Raw genomic sequence first — 16096 nt, forward strand, 5'->3', positions numbered from 1 at the left:
CCCTTTCTGAGAATGTGCAGCATCCACACTGTGAAAAAGTGATCAAAGGAGGGGAAGACCAAGATGTTTTCTGATTTTAGCTTCCGTGTGAGGCCCTGGTGTCTGGCACTAGGCTGGGCAAAGGATACAGACTAACTGGGCCCTCTCTCTTCCCTGAGAGTGGAGCTCCCAGCATCATCAGGGGACTGATGTGTTGAAGGTCAAGGCAGAAGATGCCCTGGGCTCTGTCCCTGATGTCCTGGGCAGCCCTAAAATTCACTGATGCCTGGGTCACACATGGACAGATGGAATCCCCCTTCAATGGTGGGCTCTGGATTTCAGGAGTTTCCAAAGTCCCCCAGGTGATTCTAATATGTTGCCACAGAGGAGAATCACTAAACCAGAATCACTAATCCCCAGTCTCCGGGATCTAATGCCTAATGATCTGAGTTGGAGCTGCTACAGTAATAACAGAAGTAAAGTGCACAGTAAATGTAATATGCTTGATCATCCTGAAACCATCCCCCACCCCTCCTTGGTTCCAGGAAAAATCGTCTTCCATGAAGCCAGTCCCGGTGCCAACAATGTTGGGAACCACTGCCTTAAACCACACATCCCCTTTCGAAATGGCACGATGAAGGAAAATAGGGGTCAGGGCCCCGGGGAAGTGCTACCAGTCTAACCCACCAAAGCATGGCCCAGAGGGTATTCAGGCAGTAACAGCCACCCCCCGTAGCCACCTTAGCCAGGACTACCCAGAGTGAGAAGCAAATGGCCTGGGTTCTCTTCCCTGTAACACTGACCTCAAGGCCGGAGAGGACCAAGAGACTGCTGGCCTGGAGCTCTGAAGCACCCTGTCCCTCTTTTTGAAACTCCTTCCGAGTTCTATTCTTGCCTTTAAAAAAACCACTCCAGTGTGCCAGAGGAATGAGAAGGGACAGCACCCTCCCCACCCACAGATGTCCAGGGAAGGGCGAGGCCACAGCTGTTGAAGGTGGGCACTCTGGGTGGGCGTCTTCAAGCCCAACCCCAAATAGGTCTGGAGAGGAGAGGCAGAGCTTACCCAGGAGGAATGAGGGACGTGGACAAAGTGGCTAGCTCTGCCTGACGTAGGACAGAGAGCCCTAAGCACAGCCAGAATTCCAGGGCTCCTGCTTAGGGCATGGCAGTCAGAGTCTCCCTGGACACCCATTCTGATGGCAGGTGCCATGCAGTGTGCTGGGACAGGGCTCGGAGTTCAGAATTGGAAACAAGGGTTTGAAACTGCCTCTTAGTAGATGTGTGGCCCTGGACATGTTCTTTCTGGAGGATTTCTTCATCTCTAAAATGGGTATAACAGTACCAAATTCAGAATTTTTATTGGTGTAAGAATTAAGTGTGATAATGTACAAAAAGGAAGTAGAACAATATCTGGCTTGGAATTCAGTAAAAGGAAGTTGCAGTTGGTGGGAGAAGAAAATAAGGATGAGAATGTAAACACTTCACCAGGTTTTGAAGTTTAGAACCCAGAAGAATTTTAGCACAATCCCATCAGGGGTAGCCCAGCAGGAGAAATGCTGGTTTACCTGTTGTCTCGAAGGATGGACACTTGACTTTCCACGGACCAGTCTGCAGGCTAAAACCCGGCCTCCCTCCCATCGACATCCACACCCCCAGGAAGGGTGCCAGGTTGTGTCAGACCCACGAAACAGGTCTCTTTAACACAGATAAAATAACCTGATAGCCTGTAGTGAGTCAAGTGTGATGTCTATCAGAGCTTCTGAGATGCAAGCCTCTCCAAATCCCCTCATCACCCCAAACCTCTAAGACAAATGTGGGGTGTGATTTGAGCTGAACGTCTAGGCTGTGCAGCCATGACGCTGTCATTGAGGTTAGGGGACTCCCTCAAAGACGGGTGCAGGGACATCGTTCACACGGACAACCTGTCCTAGGAGTCCACCCTCAAGTGAACAGGCCCAGGGGCCACTGTTGAATGCATAGAGTAAGGTGGCGGGGGTAGGTTAGTAAGCCTCTCAAATGAGCTGCTGAACCCCTTCCTCCTACAAGCCCTGACCTGTCAGGGCCACAAGGGAAGAGAGAGAGCCGGGGAGACAGAGTGTGACCTGGGGCCAGTTATTTAACCACCAGAGCCTCAGTTTCCCCAGCCATAACATGAGGGCACAAGTCTTGGGCTGTTCCCCGGGGGATCAGGGAACATGTGTTTGGAGAGCAGAGCTCCAGGCACACTGAGCATCCAAGTTGTGGTCACCCCGGTCCAGCCTCCTTGTCACACATGAGCAAGCTCAGGGTTGTACAGGTCCAACGCAGGAAACAGTGGGACCTCTGGGGCTCACACTCAGTGTTGATTTACCCAGATGCCCTGTGCACACAGGAAGACAGGAGATGAAGTCTGGAGTTTCGGCCAAGAACAGTGGCAATCTGAATTCAGACTGGGATGGGAGGGCGGGCCTCCACAGAGCAGCTGACGCTGCCTTAGGCCTCTGTGAAATAACCCCTCCCACACCCTAACACACACATGCACACACAGCCCGTGACAAAGTTCTGACCTGAAGGCTCAGAAAGTGCCCAAGATACAGGCTCCTGACAGACGTGCAGGGAGCGGTCACTAGAGGGCTCAGAAGGACATTGAGGCTGCTGCCCTAGAGAGGTCACAGGAGAGGGCTAGTCTGGGAACCAGTACAAGCTGCAGAGGGAGGGAGGGAGACAGAGAGAAAGCAGGTGGAGGAGCGGGTGACCACAGCTATGGAAGGGTGGGATGGCTTCCCATAAAAGCTTCTCCATTGCCCTGCAGCATGAAGAATGACCCGGAGAGACCCAAAGCCTGGGTCTCCAAGCAGTCACAGCACTTATGGACAACGTTCCGGCAGAAAAACACTCATACCCCAAGGCTTGAAGCCCTCATTTCCAACCTCCCCTCTACCTCCAGATATATTTCCCTGGTTCCATCTGGCCCTCCTGATCTGTGGGAGCCTTTAGGCAGGTACCAAGCTACTGAGAGAAGCCCATCATCAGCTGGAAAGAGTACTTGCTTTGGGTTTCCTGTAGCCTGGCTACCTCACCTGTACACAGCTGTGCAATATTAGGTAAATTTCTTAATTTCTCTGAAGACTTTTCCTCATGTGTAAATTGGAGGCTGATCTCTCCCTTTTAGTCCTCTGCTGCTGCTGCTGCTAAGTCACTTCAGTCGTGTCCAACTCTGTGACCCCATAGACGGCAGCCTACCAGGCTCCCCGGTTCCTGGGATTCTCCAGGCAAGAACACTGGAGTGGGTTGCCATTTCCTTCTCCAATGCATGAAAGTGAAAAGTGAAAGTGAACTTCAGTTCACTTTCGCTCAGTCGTGTCCGTTTTAGTCCTCTAGGAGCACTTAAATGAGAGGCTGGCAGATAGAAGGGCCTCACCCATGGTATTTGTATTTGAGATTACAAAGCAGATCCTCCTAGAATTAATCCCTGGCAGCTGGAGGCATTTATCCATCCCTAGGGCTACCTGTGCCTTCTACTTTGAGCCCCTACATGAGGCCACAGCACCAGCAGAAGGCTTAATTCACAGCCAGGAAGGTTTTCCCAGGCAGGAGGCTAGGGCAGGACAGAGCAGGGGACAGTCACAGGCATTCCCCCCCTCATTCCTATCCCACCCAAGTCCCAGACCTGGGCAGAGACTCCTTGGTCCTGCCCTCTCAAGAAGAGGAGTTTCTGAAATGGAAACCACTTCAGATGTTGAGCCCAAAAGGATGATCTCAGAGTAGTCCTCTCTCCCAGCAGGACCGGGCTGTGAAATGTAAGCAAAGCCACGGTTTACTGAGGAGGGTCAACCATCTTGCCAAGAGGAGCACATCACTGCCACTCACCCTGCATCTGGAGACATGGTTCTTAGAGGTCCAGGGTGCAGCAGACCTACCCCACCCTGTTCCTCCTGCCTCCACCCTAGCCCGTAAGATCTCTGGCTAAGTCATGCCAGAGTTGCCTTCCATCAGCTGTTTTAGCTTCTCCTGCAGTTCACACTTTCCCTGTATCTAATGTAAATCCTTCCTCTACAGATTGATGGTGGGAGTAAATCCTTCCTTCTACAGACTGATTGATGTGAGTTAGGACCTCATGGAAGGTGCCCTGAGAAGTGTCCTTAGAGAAGGGTAGAGCCCTGAGCCCCACCCAACCCCCCAATTATGAAGAGGAGAAGCTGTGAGGATACTGCAGGATAGAGCTGGGGATGGGGTCGTCATGATAGATGAAGGGAATGCAGGAACAGAAAAGCATGTGGTCCAACAGAGCAGAGTGCAAGCCAGGAGACAGCAGCCTGCCTGGGCTGGAAACCTGGGCATTGGCTTCCTAGTTACCGAATATCTCCTTGTCTCAGTCACCCCATCTGTAAACAAGGGTGTGCTGTGTTGGTTACTCAGTCATGTCTGACTCTTTGTGACCGCATGGACTGTAGCCCGCTAGGTTCCCCTGTCCATGGAATTCTCCAGGCAAGAATACTGCAGTGGGTTGGCATTCCCTTCTCCAGGGGGTCTTCCCAACCAGGGATCAAAGCCAGGTCTCCTGCACTGCAGGCAGATTCTTCACTGTCTGAGGCACCAGGGAAGCCCCAAATAGGGGTAGTAAAGTCAGACCTACTCCTAGGGCTTTCTTGAGCTAAGATACATACCAGAGTGTTTTAAGTGGCCTGGCAAAACGTTAGCTCTCAGGAAACTCTAGGTAATCCTTACAACCCCCCATCCTCTTCTGCAAATTTCTCAGTCCTGGGGCTTCTTCCTCCCCCACCTTCTCAGCTCACTTACTCTTCTCCATTCTAACAGCCTAACTGCATCATGGCCTTCCCATGTGCAGGGCCCAGGCTGTGACCCCCAACTTCTCCCCACCCTCTGCATCAGACTCAGGCTGGCCAGTCCCCTCTGTACAAGGACTGGTTTGTTGGGTACCCCCAGACCCCAGGCACTTTTCCAGGTGACCTACTTTACTGAAAGGGACACGTTGGATTTGGCCCCCATGACTGCACAGCTTCCCAGGTGGTGCTAGTGGTAAAGAGCCCACCTGCCAATGCAGGAGATGTAAGAGACACATGTTCGCCCCCTGTGTCAGAAAGATCCCCTGGAGAAGTATTCTTATCTGGAGAATCCCATGGACAGAGGATCCTGGCAGTCTACAGTCCACAGGGCCGCAAAGAGTCAGAGAAGACTGAAGTGACTTGGCACATAAACACACCACAACCGCACTCTGAAGTAGGTTTGATAACCATTTTACAGATGAGGAAATTGAGCCTCAGAGTGGAGAAATACTTTGCCCAGTCACCCTACGAGGGAGTGGGGGAGCTGGCATGTCGCAGCCCTCCCATGCCCCAGCCCCTTGGTCACACACCTCACCTTTGCCCAAGCACCTCCCCTCACAGAGTCACAGAGCATCAGAAAGGAGAAAAGAGACTTTAGGAAAAAGAGAAATGTGGGGAAGAGGAACTGGGAAGGGGAGGAATGCTACACGGGAACTAAGGTGGCATCCAGACTGGGGGGCTCCTCTGGCGGGCGCTGAGCTTCTGTCTTCGGCTCCTGTCTTCTCCATCAGGGAGTGGGACTCTGTGGAAAGGTGTCACGGGCACAGGAGGCCCGAGCCAGAGGCTGGTGAAAAATGTTCCAGCTGCTCCGAATGAGTTCAGGCTACTGGGCCCAGCCACACATCCCAGGGAACATGCAAATGAAGCCCAGAGCAGCTGTCGATCTTGTGGAAATCTGACAGGATTCTGGCAGGCATGAGAGAGGCTCACTTCCAGAAAGGGGTCTGAGCTGGCTTTTGCAAAACCATAGAGAGGGAAAGTCGAGGTGCTGCCTGAGAAAAATCCTGAAGAGACAATACAGGCAGGGTGGTGGGCACCTGGAGAAAGCAGCTGAGACTGCAGGCAGACAGCAGGCATTCAGTAAGGAAGTCCTGTTGGGCAGAGCTCAGCTACTCCACTGACAGGCCACCAGGCTGATAAGTGAGGGAAACAAGGTTTACCCCTCTAGCTGATCTTGAAAACACGTGACATGCTCTTGGTGAAAGTGTTGCAAGCAAGCCAAGGTGGCGGAACTAGTGGGACGTGTAGCCAGTTGCACAATCATAGGTACCCAAGGGTACTCACCACATGGGTCAAGGCCGCTTGGAGGGAGGGGTCCAGGTGAGTGCTGGAGGGCTTTGACCTGTCCCACCCCAATCTACATCTTATAATTCCTGGGATCAACATACAGGAAGCTTTTGAAGCTGAGAGCAACACCAGGTATACTCAGTGTCAGACTCCAAAATATGCTAATCAGCTAGAGAGGTGGGCTGAACTCAGACAATAGAAGTCAGGAGAAAATGTAGAGTCCCAAACCTAAAACTGAAAAAGCCACAGCACTGCCAAGGGCTGACCTGTGCCTAGCACACCCCCTCCCAAAAAGCCTCATGTGTTCAAGCTTTAACCCCCCAGTACCTCATATGATCTGATTTGAAAATAAGGACTGTTGCATATGTAATTAAGATGAGGTCATACTGGAGCAGAGTGGGCCCCTAAATCAGTATGACTGGCCAGCTTAAAAAGGGGGGAAATGTCAGGACAGGCACACAGGGAGAAGATTATATGAAGATGAGCGTAGAGATTAGAAACACACTTCCAAAAACCAAAGAATACCAAAGACTCCCAGGAAACCAGAAGCTAGAAGAGAGGCGCGAACAGAGTCTGCCCTCAGAAGGGGTCAACGCTGCCGCCGCCTTGATCTCAGACTTCCAGCCTCTAGCACTAGGGAACAATTCCCTTCCATGGCTTAAGCCACCCTGTTTTGGTATTGCTCTGGCAGCCCCAACCAATGAGTGCAAGCAGAAAGACAAAAATGTGGAGATGGGGCTGAGCTGCAGATTATGGTAAAGAAACCTGGAGGTATTGACTGGTTGTAAGTTTAACAAATGTCAGCAGGGCTATGCAACTTCTAAAAACATCCAGGGCAGACTTGACACCACATTAATGGATGGGGTGTGCTGGCCGGGCCTCACCCACAGGACCAGACTCGGTTCCAGTGACCTCAATTTATGGTAAGTCAGAGGATGTTCTGAGTCCTGTACCCCGAGCTGAAGAGACAAGTCAGAGGAGGACTAATGGGAATGGGGGAGAGGTAGAAGGAAGTGGTCTCCAAGGTTGGAAAGGCTGTGCCATTGAAGTAACTGGTTTTGCCTGGAACAGCCACATGGGGAAGAGATGGAGCCCATGGGGAGAGACAAACTTCCAGAGAAACAGAGGAACTTCCTATCAAACTTGTTGGCCAAAAATCAAATAGGTCATCCTGTGGGGAGATGAGCTCTGCCTCTGATGAACTGAAAACTCTACCAGTCACTGAAAGGGACTGGGAGAGATGACCCCAGAAACCTCCAGCTCCAAGAAGGGCCCACACATGTTTGCTGCCTGGCTGACACCAGCAACTCAGGCTTCTTACCTCCCTAAAGTCAGGGACTACTGTGAGATGTTTGGGCCCTAAGACCTTTCACTGGTGGTTTTAGCGGATAATGGTGCATGCCAAGAGCAGAGAGTCTAGACTCATAGACCTCAGAAGGTTGGGGTTGGCAAGACCCAGGTCCACTGGAAGGAGGCACCCACACATGCTCACAAGGATAGGGGTCTTGGATAGGAGTGGGAAGGAAAGTGGCCTTGGCTCTCCATTGTCCAGGAGGGAGGGAACTGGTGGTCCAAGAGTGAACTGACCCCTCATTGAGGGAGAGCCATGCTGGTGGGCACTGTGAGGGGATACAGAGGAGCCCACATGCAGGCTTCTCTTTGAGGGGCTTGAGGTGACCACTGGGAAGATAGGCTTCTGTAGAAAAGGCAACTCTGATGCTGATAAGACTCTTCCAAGGATGACCTGACACCAATGGCAAGGTCAAGATCTACACGAACTTTGCCACATCCTTTCATTCTTTTTTAAACTTTTTGTTGTTGTTCGGTTGCTCAAATCATATCCAACTCTTTGCAACCCCATGAACTATAGCATGCCAGGCTTCCCTGTCCTTCACCATCTCCCAGAGTTTGCTCAAACTCACGTCCATTGAATTGGTGATGCCATTCAACCATCTCATCCTCTGTCGTCCCCTTCTCCTGCCCTCAAACTTTCCCAGCATCAGGGTCCTCCCTCATTCTACAGCACAAAAAGGAGGCTCAGGGAGGGAAACCTTCAACACAAAACCAGTCAAGCTGGGTTTGAACCATAGTCTCTCTCATCCCCACACCCATGCTCCTTCCAAGGTTCTACACTTGCTTCCCCAGCTGAGGACTGTGGGTTAGTGCCACAAACATCCAGCAACAGAAAGAACAGCCCAGGGTGGTCGAAAGCAGTGTCCCAAACTCTAGCACAAATCACAATGACCTGTGCTAAAGCACAGGCTGCCGTGCCCTGCCAGGGAATTGTCAGATTAGTAGGTCAGCTCCAGAACTGTTGCACTCCTAACAGGTTTCAGGTGAAACTGATGTTGCTGGCCAGGGACTTCGCTTTGAGAACCACACTGCTCTGCAGTATTCAGGAAAGGAGGCGGGTATGCTCCAGCCTCAAAGCCACAGAGAGATAGAGGTATGCTGCCAGTTCAATCATGTGTCTCTGGGCCAAGAGTTCCCCAACAGCGTCCCAGGCAGCAGGACTGCCAGCTGGTGCCGATTCACTGGAACCCATCTGGTTGGGAAGATGCAGACTGTGAAGAATCTAGCTTCCTGCACTTTCCACTCTGGAGCCTTCTGGTTCTTCCAGGCAGATTAACTGTGTTCTGTTCTACAGGAAGTCCTGTTTCTTCTGCAGCCAGCCACCAAGACACCCAGGATTTTCTCCCTCCCTTCACTAAGCCTTTCATGGCTGGGTTTCCCAACCTCTCCTGACACAGAATGCCCTCCAATTGATCATGCTTGAGTTGGTCAGGGTCCTCTCTAAAATCTACATGCAGACATGAGGACATAATGACCAGGAAGAAACCAATTTGGACCTTGCCTGTCTCTTAGTGCCATTCAAGATAGTATTGTTTTGAGCAACCCCATCACCCTGTCGGCTCCTATGAAGCCTGTGTCCAATTAAACCCCTCAGATGTTTTTCTCAGGCTGTGCAGCCAAATCAAGTCTCCCCCCACCCCCACCCCCACCATGAACTTGAGTAATTAATTTCTGCAATCTAAATGCAACTTTCCATCTGCCCCTGTTAAATTTCCTCCTGTTGGTTTAAACCCAGCATTCCAGGCTGTTGAGATCATTTTGAATATTTATTCTGTCTTTTATAGGAGCTGCCCATCACAGCCTTGTCATCAACAGATCTGAAAAGCTCGCTTACTCCAGTTTCACCCGAATCATGGATAAAAACACGAAGCTTCATTTTTCAAAACCTCACCTGCCACAAACCATCATCCCTTTTGGAATCCCTAATCATACTTCCCCATTTCAAATTTCTTACAGACTAGGGAGGGTCTGTGGGCATGGCATCTTTTTTCTTGACCATCATTAATGCCAGGCTGATGTGGCATCTGTCATCTACACACTGTCACGCCACCAGCTAGTTCTTGGTCATGGTCAGAATCAAATCAGGACAGTTTTGGCTGCTATTTCAATGACAATGTTATTGTCATTGAGGCAAGAATGCAAAAATGTATCCAATCGGCAGTATTTGACATCCAACAGAAGTCAGGCTTCTCTCCTGCCATCATTACTATAGCATGCCTGCCTCCTTGACAGCTTTATAAGCCATTCTGTGAAATAGCATCCAGATTCTTCCGACTGGGTGGGGAAGCTATAATAGGGATATGTTATAACTTGGACCTGCTCAGCTGTAAGACATGCTAGGATCTTGGCAACTGGTTGGTGAGGACACAAGAAATGTTTTCCGAAGTGGGTACCTGGAGAGAGGGCTGAGGACAGAATCAAGGAAGTCAAAAGAAAAAGGGAGACATGACGAATAGCATCCCCGCTCTTCTGCAATTTGTATGTGAGGCTGCCCTTCTTCTTCTGGAGAAAGTCACAGTGTGTGTGCACAAGATGCTGATGGAGCATTTGTGAACAACTTGTGGTCACCATAAGCCAACAATGAAAAGCAGTGTATGTAGTGGTTAAGAGTGTAGGCTCTGAAGTCAGACAGTCTAGGTTTAAATCCTAGTTCTGCTACTTACTAGCTGTGTGACCTTGGGCAAACTGCTTTCTCTCTCAAAGCTTTTGTTTCCTCAATGGGAAGTGGAGGCAGAAATAATATGTGCATGAAAGGCACATGAGGATTAATAGAGATAAAGCGTATATAAAGTTTAGCAGACTCTCTGGTACATAATAAATGGTCATCTTGAAATAACCCGCCCTCCCCCACGGTCCATGGAAAAATTGTCTTCCACGAAACTAATCTCTGGTGTCAAAATGGTTGGGGAGCACTAGGTTAGAGGCAGGAGAGCCTTGAAGCTCACCTGAACAAGTGAGGCAGCAATTTGTGGAACTGACCTGGAGGTGGAGCCAGGCACAAGGCTGGGTCAAGGGTTCTGGCCTTCAGCTCAGATCGGAGCAGCCACTCTGATGCCTCAGAAAGGTTCATAGTTTGTTTTTCTAGCTCTGAATATGAAAAAGTTTTATTGCTCTAGGAAGTCAGTCAAAAGTTGTCTAAATGGGCCATGCTAAAAAGAAGCATAAATATTCTACTTCTAGAAATCTGCTCTGAGGAAATAATCATCAATAGGCACAAAGATTTATAGACAAGGATGTTCACTGCAGCATTATTTATAACAGTAAAAAATGGTTTACAACCTAGATGTCTAACTCACACGAGATTTGTTAAATAAATTATGGCACATCCATAAGATAGAATACCCAGCAGCCACTAAAAAGCCCATTTGAGAAGAATACTTAAGACAGGGAAATCATCACAATATGTGATTAAATGAAAAGGGCTTGCTACAAAGCAACCCAGACAGTACAGTCACAATTTTGTTACATACTTATCTAGAAGGAAATGCCCCAAGATGATGAATGAATATGCATTACTTTTTAAGAAAAAAATCACAAAGAAGTTATACTAGAAGGGAGCTCCCACAATCAGCTTATAATAGAAAGTCATTACATTCAGAACAGGAACACAAACAGTAGCTATGATCCAAATGCCAGGAGCTCTAGCTGGTACCTGATTGTTGTGAAGGACTGAGGGCAAAGAGAATTGGCATGCCTTTGGCGTGAGGCCAGAGAACCTAGGAAAGATTTAGGTCAGTGGCTCTCAACCATGGTTGCCTTTAGGAGCTTAAAAAAAAAAATCAATGCCCAGCCTCCAGCCTTGAGGATTTTGACTTAATTAGGGAGCTGGTCATGTATATTTTTTCAAAGCATTCCCAGGTGATTCTAACAGGAACTAGTGTTGAGTGGGACCAAGCTACTGTATACAAAGGTCACTTGAGCCTTGCTCTCCAGACTGAGCCCACCATGTGAAGACTCACTCTGGAAGCTAGAGAGACGCTAGAAGGGAGCAGATGGCCCCAAGGCACTTGATCTCTGCAGGAAAATGACCCTTGGCCTTGGGGGACATTCACAGAAATGTTCCTTTGAGCTGGCCTGCTTGGAAGCTTTTACCACAAGGACACTGCCCTTCATTCATACTCTTGACGGGGCCCAGGTTTCTAGCTGACTCCATAAACTCAAGTGACTACAAAAGGAAGAGAGAAGAAAACTAGATCCTGGGAAATCTACAGGAATTTGACTCTGCAGAAGTTGGAGCTAGTGGCATTTTCCTCTTCTCTTCTGCTTTTGGGCAGAAATACACCCTGGCCAACAGAGCAACGTGTGAACCTTAAATGCAGTCTGCTTTGGGTGCATGAGCCTCTTGGTGGGTGGGGCTCCTAGTTTCCCCCAGACACCTTGAGAAAGAGGAGCAGAGGGAAGAGGCTGCTAGAAACAAAAGTTTGTATTAAAAGATAAGATCTCCCCAGCTTCTCAGTGCAGGTATAGAGTTACTCAAGGCACCAAAAGAAGAGAAAGAAGAGTCCTGGGTCTGGTGCTTTGCACACTGAATCCACCCATCCCGGAATAATTAAGAGCCAACTGCAGCTCTTTTGTACTTCTGTACTCTTTTAGAGCTCCTGGGTAGGGGGCTTCAGGACAGTGACTAGGGCAGTATGGAGGCTGTTTTGGCTCAGGTGGACCAGTGGGGATGGATCTAAACTGCTATCCCACTAACCATTTCCCTGAAGTTGCCTCCCTAGGGGCAGACTCATGTCAATTCTGGCAGAGAAACAGAGCCAAGGGTTACTCTGGATGATCAAACTGTTAATATAGCTTTGCAATGCATTGCATCTGTGTTTACATGTAAATGTATATGAGTATATTACATATACACATACACCTACTATACAGATTTGCCTTCCAAATGACGTTTGGCTAAAAAGGACAGTGCACTTTCTGAAGATCCAGGCAGTCAGGTGGATTACCTGGATGTAACTAAAAACTAGCCTGAGACTAAACATTCCCCACAAATAGCCCACATAAAAAAAAAAAAAAAAAAAAAAAAAAAAAAAAAAAAGGAAATGAACCACTCCTGGAAAATCAAGAAGTGACTAATCTCCCTTCAAGATGGGGAAGCCTCCCTGACTTCCAACCCTCTCTCATTTCTAAGCATTCTCCTTTGGGAATTTAAACCTATCTCCTCTAATTTGATCCTCAGGGGATGGTGGAACAGATGGTCACCAGCCGTCTTCTTATCACAGTCTTTCCTATCACAGAAGAGCCCAGAGACATTCTTGGTTCACATGCAAAGATATTCTGATAATATCGACAAGGCTTCAAATTCAAAAGAGTTCCAGGTGCAAGTCTGATTAAGTCATCCTTATTAAACAGATCAATGAGGGCAGTGTCATGGTGGGACTTGGCACACAGCACTGCCTTTAAAGCTCAGGGAAAGCCCAAAAGAATCCTTGTTCTCCTGTTCCACATCAGAATGGAGGAGGATGCAAAGCCCAACTGCTGGGAAGTGTGCTCAAGGTCAAACTCTCCCGTCCCTGGTCACCATCCCTCCCAGGTCACTTGTCATGCTTTATCCACTGTGTCCAGTTGAAAATTGGAAAGGAAGCCTTTTTTTTTTTCTTTTTCCACTCTGGAGGTACCAAGCGTAGCCATGGCTTATGGGTAAGACCCCGACTAATGTCAGGATTCAAGAGTGGATTCTGCAAGGTTTGGTGTTCATCTCTCACGCTCACTAAAGAAAAGCACTGGAGCAAAGGGAAGAAAACGGGCATGGTAGAGCCACAGAATGTTTGGCACCCCATTCCCTTTCAGAACTCTGCTCCCAGCTGGTACTTGCTAGCATTCAAACCAGTGATAGGGGAACTTTTTCCAGAAAAAAAAGTCCTGGAGGAGATTCCTCCATCTGAGGCAGAGAATGGCACACACAAAGATCTCTTTCCAGATTACCCAACAAAGAGCCATCTCCTCAGCTAAAGCAGATGTCATCAAACCAAAAGTCAGAGAGAGGGAGGTTCATAAAAAGCATAGCAGTATGCCAGTGAAATCCAGGTGTTGCTTACACAAGCTCTAAAAAAAGGGCTCAGTTCAGTCAATCCAGTGAAACTCCATTAGTCAAAACACTTGCTTTGGCCTCTAGTCATACATTTAAGACACATTAGTTAAACTTTGTCATAAATTTAAGACCAACTTAGTGATGTCTAAAACTCAAATGCAAAGATCTGAATGTGAAGAAAACTCATTAATTAGTGGTAACTATTTCCAGCACAACACAAACACACAGTCACTGGATGATGAAGACGGGCTAGTGATCAAGGTGACTGGATAAGGCAAAGGATGATCCCAAGACTGGGGTTCAAACACTGATGTATAAATAACCAATATGCCCTCTCAGTAGTTCTCATCCTCAGATCTTCAGGTACCTGGCTTTGCCTCTGTACACACCACAAGTATAAGGTAGGTATTGACAGAGGTGTTCATTCCCACTTGTTGAGTGAGGAATCTGAAGCCTGGAGAGGGGACCTGGTGCTGAGTGAAGAGCTAAGGTGATGCAATCCCAGCCCTCTCAGCAACCCACCCCCCCAAACCCCAGACCCCAAGTCCTTTGGACAACTCCATATTAGCTCTCAGGTTACTTAAACCCACAGGAAAACACCCACAGTAAATTCTATTACAGCAATCAGGCAATGCTAGTAATTAGGTTCTCCTAGTCATGCTGATTCACCTCCATTCCAGAGATCAGAGACATTATCTCCTGTTGTATCCATAGTGTCTAGTATCTGGCACATAACAGGTGCTTGATAAATAGTGACCATGTGACTTCACTGTCACTGTTGGTTTCATTTACCTTGTATCTACACAATAACAAAGTCAACACTTGAGGACCATGGGGGAACATTTAGCTGCTGGGGGTGTGGGTGGTGGGGCATTGGAGTTCAGCCCTGGGTCCTTTAAAGCTATTTAACAAGGGACTATGCACTTCTAATCAGGGATCTTGTCCTTTGCCTTCTGTGTCCATCCTACCACCTCAATCCTCAGTGAAAGTAGTGAATTAGACCTCAAGGAAGTCATCATCTCACAGTAGAATCCTAGAGGGCCCTGACAGTGAGGGTGAGTTGGGGGCCCAACAGGTGACAGGTAGGACTAGGCTGTGGGATGTTCCAGTCAATTCCCAAAGTAGGGGGAGATAGGATAACATGTACACACAGAGATGAGATCACTTATAATTGTAATTTCTAGATCTGTAGTCTTGGGTGATGGAATGGCAGATTTCCTCTCTAACATTTATCCCCCCTTCCTCCTTAGGTTGGAAATCTAGATTTGGGGCAGGGTACCAGCGGGTTTTTGCAAGCTACTTCTTAATCTGCCTCTCCCTGTTTTCCTAGCTGTGAGGTCCAGTTCTCAAGCTCAAGTTCTCCTCTTCCCCTTCTTCAAGGTCACCAATCCTGGTTCAGAAAAGGCGAGAGGACACTTTTGAATGTCAAGAGGAACTGGGGTGGCGGGACGGGGCGAGGGTGAGAGAGGGGTTGCGGTAAAAGAGAAGAAACGGGAGAGAACAGGCTTGAAGATGAAGGAAAGTGGAGCTGGAGAGGACAAAGAGGCCGGGCCAGAAGGAAGGAGAGAGAAGCTGCTGCCAAAGTGGTGGGGATGGGAGGGGAAGTAGGGATGTCTGAGAAAGGTGCAAGGAGGTTGGATTGGCCAGAGAAGGTAGGATCGTGGTGGGGTCTAGACATAGGCAAGCTTCCAACCCCCCAATCCCAGTTCCGTGGGCTCAGTCACGGGCCCCGGGAAGAGCGCATCCCAAGGGTTGGTAGCTCTTCCCTGCTCCGGCTGATCTCATATCCCCACCGCGGAAAGCCTGGAGGGGGTGGCAGGAGTCGGGGCAGAGTCGGGTCATCACCTCTCCCCATCCAAACTCGGGGCCCACTGCAGCCCGGCACGGCGCGGCGGGGCAGACGGAATAACCCGAGCACTGGGCACCGACTGAGGGGTAGGAGGCAACAAGGGCGCTTCAGGTGGCTCCTCCTGGCTGTTTAAAGTTTGAGGCAGGCGAAGCAGCCGGCTCTGTCCTCCCTCAGCCGCCGCCCGCGGCTCCGCTAGTCCTGGTGTCCTTGGCTTCGCCGTCATCCTCTGCCGGTCCTACGCCCACTTCCCTCTCGGCTCCCGCCCGGCTCGGGTCCCATCCCCTCTCCTGTCTGCATCTTTCCCTGTGCCCGAGCGCCCCCCGCTCCCTCCCTCCTCGCTGGATCTCCGGCACGACGTGAGCGGAAAGTGAATGGGCAGCCCAACCACAAAGACAAATTACCATGAGAAAAATAAATCAGGAAATTGCCGTTCGCGTCCCGCGTTCCCGCCGCCGCACCCCTTTCTGAAAGCCTAGGCGAGGGGCTCCGGGACGGCTGCGTCTGGGGCCTGGCGGGGCCGAGTTAGGGCTCCGCAGGGCCCTGCCAGGGCAGGGAGTCTGGGAAGAATCCAGTGGGGACCTCCGCAGGCGGCGGCAGAGCGGAGACGTCCCCGAGCGCGAGATTTCACACTCCGGGCAGGCCACGCGCTCCCACGCGCCTAGCTGCCCGCACTCTGCCCCCACCGGGTCCACTCGTCCGCCCTCTCGGAGCCTCCATCTCGCCGTCTCAGCCCCGTTCTTTCCCAGCCTTTCGTTCGTCCGTCCCCTCCCT

General features: G+C 49.8%; 1 protein-coding gene across 1 annotated transcript in view; it reads right to left on the minus strand.

The window, feature by feature from the left end:
• SEMA5B (sema domain, seven thrombospondin repeats (type 1 and type 1-like), transmembrane domain (TM) and short cytoplasmic domain, (semaphorin) 5B) overlaps window positions 1-16096 on the minus strand; it is a 124498-nt gene that overhangs the window by 108038 nt on the left and 364 nt on the right. The gene's annotated exons all lie outside the window — the stretch shown is intronic.

The sequence above is a fragment of the Bison bison genome, unplaced genomic scaffold, assembly GCF_000754665.1.
Source record: "Bison bison bison isolate TAMUID 2011002044 unplaced genomic scaffold, Bison_UMD1.0 scf7180017864032, whole genome shotgun sequence".
NCBI lineage: Eukaryota > Metazoa > Chordata > Mammalia > Artiodactyla > Bovidae > Bison > Bison bison.